Genomic DNA, 11389 nt, shown 5'->3' with positions numbered 1-11389 from the left:
TAAGTGAAGAAAGCCAGAGAAAGATAAATATAATATCAATTATATGTGGAATCTGAAATTTGACACAAACTTATTTACAAAACAGAAACAGACACACATAGAACACAAATTAATGGGTTCCAAAGGGGAAGAGGCTGGGAGGGATGAATTGGGAGTAGGGGAGTTAACAGAAAGGACATTACCATATATAAAATAGATAAACAAGGTTTATTGTACAGCACAAAGTACTTTATTCAATATCTTAGAATAAACAAGGAGTTGAAAGAATATATGTCAAATGACTTATTTATAAAGAGTATATATTTTCGTTTGTCACTTATACTTAAAAAAATTACCTAAGTCCATACTTTAATCATGCAGATATTTTTAGCTGGGTCATGGTGGGTAAGTTTCTTTTTTTCTTTATGCATTTAATTTCCTTACTTCTAAAACAGGAATAATAATAATGCTTAACTCATAGATTGTTTCTGAAGACTAAATCAGTTCATCTATAGCTAACACATTATAGCGAGCACGTGCGTGCACACACACACACCTCATAGTTTGAGAGTCATAGAGGGTTCTGAGAAAAACCACTGAACTAAGTCTTGAAGTTACTTACACCTCGTTATTTTTTCATGCCTCATAATTTCTTTCAACTTGGCTTACTTGTCCAGGTTATATAATAAGATTTCTGGTTGAATGATATTCGTAAGCTTTTTGAATCTGGGAACCATATATTACTCATTATTGCCAGGACAGAAAGTCCTCTGTCAGGTAGAGGTGGAAGTTAAGAGTCAGTGGTCAGTGGAATGGCAGGAGGGCGTCAGGAATAATTTCATAGTAGAAGTGATGCTTGATCTGTGTTTTGAAAGATGAGTAGGTTTTTTTTTTTTTTTTTCCCTGAATGCCAAGAAAAGACAGAGGGGTGAGGACATTTCAGTCAAAGGAAGCTGTGTGGTCAGAAATAAGGAATTCAGAACACTATGGGCAGTTGGGAGCTCCACAAGTAATCAAGAGGTTGAGTTGGAGGTTGACAGGGGCCAGATCATAGTTGGGCTTCAGTGCGTTACTAAGGTAGATTAATCCTGGAAGCAGATTTATGTAGAATTATGGCATTATCAGATTTGTGTCTTGTGGAGATCTTGGGCTTCAGTATAGCAGATAGGTTGGAAGGATGTGGAATTGGAACTGGATCGAGTGGTTAGGAAACTATTGCTGTGTCCATGAGAAAGAACATGAGAGCCTGATTTAAAGGTGAGGGGAAAGTTGAGGAATCAATACTGCATAGCTATCCATTAGTTGCAGATGAGGAAAAGGACAAGTTGAAGAGGACCTCCTAAATTTTTGACTTAAGATTTATGGTGAATGGAGTTGCTTTTGCTGAGATTGGGAATCCAGTGATAGTAATTTGTGAAATGTATGTTGTGTGGTGGCACTTGGGATTTTCCCATTATTTATTTTAATTCTCATAACAATCCAGAAAATGGGTGTGTTATTATCCTTATGTTAAATTTGAAGAAAATAAAGATTACATGTATCACCAAAGCTTCCAGGGCTGGATTTAAATCTAGTCTCTTTGGGAGTTCCCATCATGGCTCAATGGTTAATGAATCCAACTAGGATCCATGAGGTTGTGTGTTCAATCCCTAGCCTTGCTCAGTGGGTTAAGGATCTGGCATTTGCCATGAGCTGTAGTGCAGGTTGCAGATGTGCTCGGACCCTGTGTTGCTGTGGCTCTGGCGTAGGCCACCAGCTACAGCTCCAATTTGACCCCTAGCCTGGAACCTCCATATGCTGCAGGAGCAGCCCAAGAAATGGCAAAAAGACTAAATAAATAAATAAATAAATCTAGGTCTCTTTGGTTTAAAAATAGTGTTTTCTTTCCCATAGGTGTTGTCTCCTAGGAGGAAAACAGGTTTTAGGAGAAAAGTAATGAATTTGATTTGGAATATCTTGAGTTTTAAGATGCCTGAGGGGCATATATATTGGGTTGTCAGTAAGTCATTTGGAAGTAGGCTCGTAGTTCAGGAAAGTGGTTTATGTGGGAGACAAAGATTTGAGGGTCATTGACGTGTGTAACGGTTAAAACTGTGGGAACCCCTTACTCTGGAGGTCAACAATAGGCTTTAAGGAAGGAAGGTCTGTAAAATTCCAGAAAATGTGTGCAGATTTTTGTATATTTGTAAGTAGATCCACCTTCTCCCCTTCCATTGAGTGAGACCGGGAATCAAACCCTCATCCTCATGGATTCTAGTCAGGTTCGTTACTGCTGAGCCACGACAGGAGCTCTGCTTCTTCAGATTGTTAACGGAGTTCATGACCCTGGTAAGATCAAGAACCACTAATGTAGAATATAAAGGAAAAGGGCACAAATCAGAAGACTAGGAAATATTAATTAAAGGTGGTAACAGAAGAAGAAAAAATGAGCAATGGCGACTGAGAAATTTTCAGTCAGAGGGTAAAAGGACATCAGGAAAGTATTCTAGACATCAAGAGGATAATTGCTCAATTTTATTCGATGCTGCAAAAAGGTGTTATCAAGGACCCAAACCAATCCATTGGATTTGATAACTAGGGCAATGGTGACTTTGTCAGAGGTATTTCAGTGGAGTAGTAGGGAGATGGAATTTTGGTAACATGGAGTATTCAAGGGATGAAACACAGATTCTTGAGGGGAGAGACCTTCTTCACTGTAGTCCTTGGGCTTCATTGTATTCCTGCCACAGAGATGTGATTGGTAATATTTGTTGAAAGTTGAACAGGTGAAGAAGTGGTGACCATTAATAACCAGCTACCATTGCTAACAGCTGCTTTCTGTTCTGTTGTTTCCAGGCTCCATATTGAATAGTATTTATCTACCCAGTGACTGGGCTGGAGAGGCAGTGGTGTCTCTGTATATAAATGATGAAACTGTGACTTAGAGAGGCTTAGTAAACTGCCTGATGCACACAACTAGGTGCAGTGATGAATATGAGAGTCAAACTCGGATTTGCTCCAAAGTCTTTGTTCCTTCTGTGGCAGTAAAGCAAAGGAGAAGAGAGAGGTGTGAGTATTTGTCTCTCAACTGTCATTGCAGTTTTCCTTTCTCTGCCTTCTTCCTTTCACTCTCTCTTGGATTGTTCTTACTCTTCAGAGACAAAGCAGGGCCTTCATCAAACTGTAAAGATTCATCAAGTACCTGATTCTGAGATTATTCAGAGGCCAACATGTAAACCTCGGGGTTTTCTTTCTCATCTCACTCTCACAGCTGCCTGCATTCATGCTTTTTGATAAACGCATGGCTTCCTTTTTATTCTGAAAAACACTAATTCTCAACTCTGAGCACTCAACTTTGAAAAGCTACTGTATTACTGTAAAGACAATAGGGTTATAAAACCAAAAGAGACTAGAGGGAATATTTTCTACTCAACCAAGCATTTCTAAAGCATTTTAGAAGTTTGGAGACAATATTCTGTGCTTTTTTTTTTTTTTTTAAGTTGCATGGAACTATCACCTCGTTGCAAGAAAATAACGTGAAAAAGGATAATGATAGAAATTTTAAAAGGGTATAGATAAAAGAAAGAATATGTGAATGCTTGTTTTTTTTTTTGTTTGTTTGCTTTTTAGGGCCACACCTGCGTCATATGGAGATTTCTAGGCTAGGGGTAGAGTTGGAGCTACAGCTGCTGGCCTATACCACAGCCGCAAAATGTGGGATCCAAGCCGTGTCTTCAACCTACACCACAACTCACGGCAATGCCAGATCCCTGACCCACTGAGCAAGGCCAGAGATCGAACCTGAATCCTCATGGATACTAGTCACATTAGTCCACTGCACCACGATAGGAACTCCCCAAATCAACCGTTGAGAACACATTTTTTTTTTTTTTTGAAGTTACTTAATGGTGCAGTAGCTCTTAAGTGTTCGGTAGATTAAGACAGGTATATGTTTTGGCCATTTCAAGAAAACTCAAGATTTTCCTGTAATCCCCTTCTTGTTTTAGTCACCCATTGCTCTGTGGCAATACGTGGATGTTAGAGTAATGTTACAGGGTGAATGCTACATGTCTCTAGGACATAATGGAGGAGGAGCCTTTGGTTTAACATTTTGGTTTTTAGTTTGAATGTAATTCATCCAGTCTGTCACTGGATTTTGTGATATAAGATGATACTGCCTTGGTCTTCCTGTCTCTTTGGTATAAGGAAATGGTTTGGTCTAGAAGAGGCATGGGTTTAGGTGGGGTTTCTGGATGTTGGCCTGATTTATTTTGAGCTACTTCTCCTTGAGCTGATTATGGTTGTGTTGTAGAGCTCAAAGCATTAGACAGAGCAGAGAACAGGGGTGAGAAGATTTAAGCAAAATCGGATTAACAACTGAGTGAGAAGCATATACGTCACATCTTGTAAATTTAAGATTCAGGCTGTGGTGATCTGGCTACCAGAAGAAAGAAGTGGAAATACTGCAGTTTAAATGAGGGGTATAAAGCTACCTGAGAGCTTCTTGGAAATGCAGAATCTCTGTCTCTAACCCAAAACTCCTACCCCAGAATCTATATTTTAACAAGATCCATAGTGATTCATATGTGCAATGAAGTTCTCTTGAATGAGATTGACCAGAAGGGGGAATAGGGATGGTAGCATTGGGCCTTGCATGATGTACATCACTCATCCCAGATGTATATAATCAGAATTTAATAAGGGAATAAGGAAGCTGAATTTTCAGAAACCCTTCAGGAAATTTTTATGGAGCCTACAATTTGAGGACCACAAGTCCTACATTTTTATGAACACTGGAATTTGAGGACCTCCAGATGAAACTGTGGTGGGGAGGAGGGCAATACATACTATGAACACTAGCTGTCACTACTCTACAATTTTAAAATGATCCTGCTGGTTAACATCCATGAGAACTATTATAACATGTTCCAAATTTGAAATGTAAAGATCTAAGGAAAATGAACTCTAAATTAAACAAAGTTGGATTTTCCTGTGATTTTATTAAAGATCTCTAAGACATGTGAATGACTTAACAAAGAGTAGTGGTTGAAGATGTAGAAATCTTGGTACATGTGAATAAACCTATGTCCAGAGAATAATGTCTCACTGTACTTGGGGAAATAAAGTGAATGTTTTGTGATTTTTAAATAACCAAACTGGGCACTACAGTCTGAAAGTATATAAGGCAGTGTGACTCTTTATTAAAATATCTTTTCCTGACCTTCTGTCACAATGTTGGGTTTGTACTGGGTTTACCAGATGTTTAATTTTCATCATCGTGTCAGGGATTGAAAACCTTGTGTGGTGTCCATGTGAACACTGTCTTTATTTGTAGATGCTACACTGTACTGGGGGACTTGGATTCAAGTTCTGGCCTTTCTGTAAAGCTCCGTTTGGATCACCATGATGATTCCTTAATATCTGTGAGCCTTGAAACAGGCTGATAAAGATGCCCACATAGGGGTTGTCATGAGGAGGATCCAGATAATATAATAAATATGAAATACTTTATAAATTGTAAAGTATTAAATAAATGCAAAATATTCTTTGAGTGCTTACAGTATTGGGTCTTTGGTTCACTATTGGTCTTTGAAATCCTACCAGAACACCTTTTCTATAAAAATGAGTCTGGTTCTGCTAAGAGCCTAGGTATTTTCCCCAACCAGGTCTTTTGTTTCACCCCATACAGGGTTAACTGAAAACATGTATGATACTTGGTTACATTTTAGTTTCAGATAAATAGTGGATAATTTTTTAGTATGAGTAGATCTAGATATTGCATGGCAGTCTGGAAAATCTCACTCAAAGGCAAACTAAGGAAGTTGTTTCATGTTTATATTTGTATATTTCTACACCCAAAAGTCATCTAATTGTTCAAATCTTCTATTTTTCCAGGTATGGAAAAAGTCAGGCACAAAGATAATAATGTAGGGCCAAAAAATGCTTTCAGAGAGTTATTGTTAGCTGAAAGCTCACATCTTCAAAAATGTTTATACTTCCTGTCTAGAAATGGCTTGCTTGGGCTTATATTCAAAAGACTGCTTAGAGGGAAATAGGGCCTTTTAAGTAATTAATCCTTGGAATTATTTTCATTTTTGTTATAGTCTGTTATTCTTTTGGTTTTTGGTTATTCATTAACATTGCTTTCTCTCTCCCACTGTGTGATTGTGGGACTAGAAGGAGGGAAAGTGTGAAATCTCCAAAATGAAAGTCACTTAAATGTTGATGTTACAAACAATCCTGATGCACTTCTGGTACGGCCTTCTCTTCCCAATTATATTTCATGCAGAAAAATAATACTTTTAAAATGTGTAGACTATATAGAGAGAGTCCACAACCCAATAATGGAGAAAAGTGGGGAGAGGGCAAGGTGGGAGTCAAACATATGCTAAGTGTTGAGAAAGAGTTTTTCTAGGGAATAGTTTACAGTTTCAAAGTACACTTGAGAATCACAAAATGGGGTTTGACTACAATAAAATGAAACCAAAATTATGCTTTCATGGGTTTTCCCTGAAGTAAAATGAGGACTCACACTAGAAATCCTGATGTACTGACCAACCAAGTCTGAGGCCTTTGGAGGGTGACTGCGGAAAAATGGCACCTTTGAGTTCACCTAATGTTAATGTTAGCCTATGGACACTAGGTGGCAATACAGAGCAATGTGAGAATTTTAGAATTTGTGGGGGAAGAATTGTTAGAAGAGTTTTGGTTTCTTGTTAACACAGACCCTTTCAGTTTATGGTAGAATGTTCCTCTGGCTGTGATCTTAAGAAACTTCAGTAGGTGCAGGTTTCGGGTCAGATTCACCTTTGGTGATTTCCTTCTTTTTTTTTCTCTTCCATTCTAAGACTGATTACTTCACACCTCTGCAGAGTACTTAATTAGTCTCATCAGGCATCCAAACTTGATACCTATGTCTAAATTTAGATACAGAGATGGTGAAGCTGTTTAATTGGTGTTTGGGGCCATTAGAGGGAGCCCGCAGAGGAGGATGACATTGAGCTGAGGTGATTTGAGCCACCAGTGAGTGTAAGGCTGTGTTCCTGGGCTGTGTGTTCTTGTCACTAAGAACATTTGCTAATCTGCTGACAAATTGCAATGGGAATATCCCTTGGACATGCTGAAAGCCCAGTGCCCTGTCATTTGAGTAGAGCAGGCACTTCACCAGCACAGGAGAGTATTGATGATTATCCTACTCTTTGGCATAAGGTTTCTGTTTTCTTTATGATTTGATGATGTTTGCTGGCATCTGTGATGTGTATTTGTTAATTGCTTAAAGAAGCTTCTGTCTTTAAAAAAAACCAATAAAATCTTGGATCAGGTAAATTTTTCTCTATTTTAATTTTTATTGGTATTTCTGAGTTCCAAGGAAATTACATGCATATCAAATGATCACATTGAAAACTTTTTCCTCCATTGTTTTGGCAATTCCCTCTTGTATTTATGACCTTTCCCTTGCCTAAGTAAAACAGAGATTTAGTTAGAATTTGAGGATGAAATTTACTAAGCCTATATTTCCAATAAAAATTGGGGATTTAAGTTAATTTTCGTGCCCAAATTGTTATCCTTCTGGCCCCCTTTCCATGTTCAGTTTTATCTTCAGCTATCTTCTAATATTACCTACTGTTTGCTAAGCAGACTATATTTATTTCTATCCAAGTCTCTCTCATCCTGTTAACACCTGCTGGTGTGCCCCTTCTCCCTTCTTTTCAGTATTCAGCTCGAAGGCATCTTCTTTAAGAAGCTCTCTCTGGGTCATTCACAGTAATCTCTTGCTTTCCTGAACTCATGTAATGTTACTGAGGTTAGCTCATGATTATAATGTAGTCTCAGTGGCTTTTTGATTGGTTTACGCGCATGCACAGACACACACAGACACACAGACACACACAGAGGTACTAGATCACAGGCTTTTTGAAGGTGAGAACTGCACCTCAGGGACATCTAGCAGTGTGGTATATATTGAATATACATAGTAGATATCCATCTTTTGTCCCCTTCTGTGATTCCCAAAGCCTAAAACATAGTAGGTGTTCAATAAATGTTTGTTGAAACAAACCACTGAAGAATTTAAATACTCTGCTGAAGTACTAGATCTCTGATATTAGATTGTGACATCTACTATAAAAAATGTAGTAGTTAACAGCACAGACTTTGTGAGTAAGCTCCTCCATGAGCAGTTCCCAAGGCCGGTACAATCCTGGTTTCTTCTGATTCTGATGTACTGAATTATCTTATCTACTTTCATCATGTCTATATTGGGCAAGTACTTAAGGTTCATATGTGTAGTTGAGGGTTAATACTGGTGCCTATCTGTTAGGATTGTGATGATTAAATGACTTAATATATATAAAGCACGTAGAACTTTTCCTGGCGTATGGTAAGTGATTGCTATTGTTTATTATTATTGATATGAGTATAGGATTGTTCACTGTTTTTTGCATATAGAGCTTATCCTACCAAGGGATTGTAAATTTTCAGGGGAAGGCATCTTCATTTTAATATCTTAGAAACTGTAATTGTGTCTCTTTTTCAATCCAAGTATTGGAAATTTGTGTCTTTTTTCTTTTCCTGATTAGTATGATCAGAGGTTTATCAGTTTCATTGACTTTTCTCCTAGTTTTTGGTTTCATTGTTTTTGTACTGTTTTTCTCTTTTCAATACCACTGATTTCTGTTCTTTATTATTTTCTTTCACTTGCTAACTTTGGGTTTAATTTTCCATTCTTGAGGTAGAAGCTTAGATAAGTGATTTGAGACCTTTCTTCTTTTCTATTACAAGCATTTGCTATAACTCCCCTCTAAACTCTGCTTCAGCTGCATTCTATAAATTTTGATATATTATGTTTTTATTTTTAAAGTATTTCCTGTTTTTCCTTTTTTCTTCTTTACTCATGAATTATTTAGAAGTATGGTGTTTAATTTTGAAATACTTGGGGATTTCCCACATATCTCCTGTTGATTTCTAGTTTAACTCTTTGGTAGACCTAGAACATATTTTATATGATTTCAATTCTCCTAATTTTATTGAAACATTTTATAGCCCTGAATATGATCTGATTAGATGAATGTGCGCTGTGTTCTTGGAAAGTTTGTGCATTCTACTGTTGCTGAGTATAGTGTTTTATAAATGTTATTTAATTCAAGTTAGTTGATAGCCTAGTTCAAATATTCTGTGTCCTTCAGACTCTCGGAATCCTTATTGTATTAATTTCTGAAAGAGAGATGTTCGTCTCTAATTAAAACTAAGATTTGTCTATGTCTCCTTTCAATTTTACATATTTTGTTTTGGAATTTTGTTAGTTGGTATATACACATTTAGAACTGTTGTGTTCTTGATGAATTACCCCTTTATCATTAGGAAAAGTCCCTCATGATAATATTTCGTATTCTGAAGTATACTTTGTCTTTATTAATATTGCCACTCAGATTTTCTTTTGATTGTATATTTTTGTATAATTTTACTTTTAAGCTATGTGTGTCTATATATAAAGGGATTTTCCTGCAATCATTTTTTTTTGTTCCAAGTGGCTATCTCTGCTTTTTAATTGGAATGTTTAAACTATTTATATTTAATGTCATTATTCATATGGTTGGATTTAAATCTATCATTTCATTGTTTTCCAATTGTACCACATGTTCTTTGTTCCTTTTTGCTGTTGCCGTTCCTTTTATTGAGAGTAATTGACTATTTTTTATTAATTACTTTTTATTTACCTTGTTGGATTATACCTCCTTGTTTTTTTTTTTTTAATTAGTTTCTCTCAGGTTGAAATTATGTAATTTTAACTTAATCACATTCTGCCATCAAATAATATTTTACTTTTTCACATGGAGTATGAGAACCTTACAACAGTATAATTCCATCTATTTATCCTTTATGCTGTTGTTTTCATATATTTTACTTCCACAAATTCAGTAAATTCCAAATGATAATGTTACCAATTTTGTTTTAAATAGTCAATTATTTTGAAGAGAGTTTAAAAATGAGAAAATTGTTTTTTACATTCCCCCACATATTTGTCATTTCTAGCTTCCTTCCTTCTTTTGTGAAGGTTTAACTTTTATTTATTTATTTATTTTTGCTTTACATGGCTGCACCTGTGGCATATGGAGGTCCCCAGATCAGAGATATAGCTGCCGGCCTACGCCAGAGCCACAGCAACTTGGGATCTGAGCTGCATCTGCGACCTACCTGGCAATGCCAGATCCTTAACCCACTGAGCAAGGCCAGGGATCAAACCCACAACCTCATTGTTCCTAGTCAGATTCATTTCTGCTGCACCACGATGGGAACCCATAACTTTCAATCTTGTGTTGTTTTACTTATGTCTTCCTAAGAAACTCAAACATTTTTGGAGTGATGTTCAATTGGAGATGAATTTTCTTAGTTTTGTTCATCTGGAAATACATGTTTATTCATTATTTTTGAAAACTATTTTCCCTTGGTAAAGAGCTGTGGGTATATAGCGGGTTTTTTTTTTTTTATTAATATATTTGGCTCCCATAGTTTCTGATGAAGAGTGTGCCGTTATTCTTTTCATTATTGCCCTGTAGGTAATGTGTCATAGTGTATCTTATTTTTCCTGGATGATTTTAAGATTTTCTTTTTATCATTTATTTTCAGCATTTAATTATATTGTGCCTTGACATGCAATACACCTCTGGGGATTCTACTTGATGCTATGTGTGTGTGTATGTGTGTGTATGTGTGTGTGTGTGTGTGTCTATGTGTGTATTCCATTTTGGCTTGAGGGAAGACAAACTATTCCTAGTGCTCCGTGACTCACAGGGGCTTTTCTGACTCATTCCTTCTTATAGTTTTTTCTCTATCCTTGGGCCATTCCTCTCATGCAGACACAGATAAGTAGCCAAAGTCTCAGGTGGACTCCACTGGAATTCTTTCTTTATGCAGCTGCTTTCTCTATAGTACTATGTTCTACAAATTCTACCTTTCTTGGTTTTACCTCAATTCTTTTTTTTTTTAATCACTCAATGAATTTATTACATTTATAGTTGTGCAATGAACATTGCAATCTAATTTTATAGGATTTCCATCCCACAACCCCAGCGCTTCCCCCTGCCCCCCCGAACTGTCTCCTTTGGAAACCATAAGTTTTTCAAAGTTTTTGAGGCAGTATCTGTTCTGCAAAGAAGTTCATTGTGTCCTTTTTTCAGATTCCACATGTCAGTGAAAGCATTTGATGTTGGTATCTCATTATCTGACTGACTTCACTTAGCATGATAATTTCTAGGTCCATCCATGTTGCTAAAAATGCTGATATTTCGTTCCTTTTAATGGCTGAGTAATATTCCATTGTGTATATGTACCACATCTTCTTGATCCACTGCTCTGTTGATGGACATTTAGGTTGTTTCCATGTCTTGGCTGTTGAAAATAGTGCTGCAGTGAACATTGGAGAACATGTGTC

This window comes from Phacochoerus africanus, chromosome 3, assembly GCF_016906955.1.
Source record: "Phacochoerus africanus isolate WHEZ1 chromosome 3, ROS_Pafr_v1, whole genome shotgun sequence".
Lineage (NCBI taxonomy): Eukaryota > Metazoa > Chordata > Mammalia > Artiodactyla > Suidae > Phacochoerus > Phacochoerus africanus.
Note: the sequence above shows the minus strand (reverse complement) of the source record.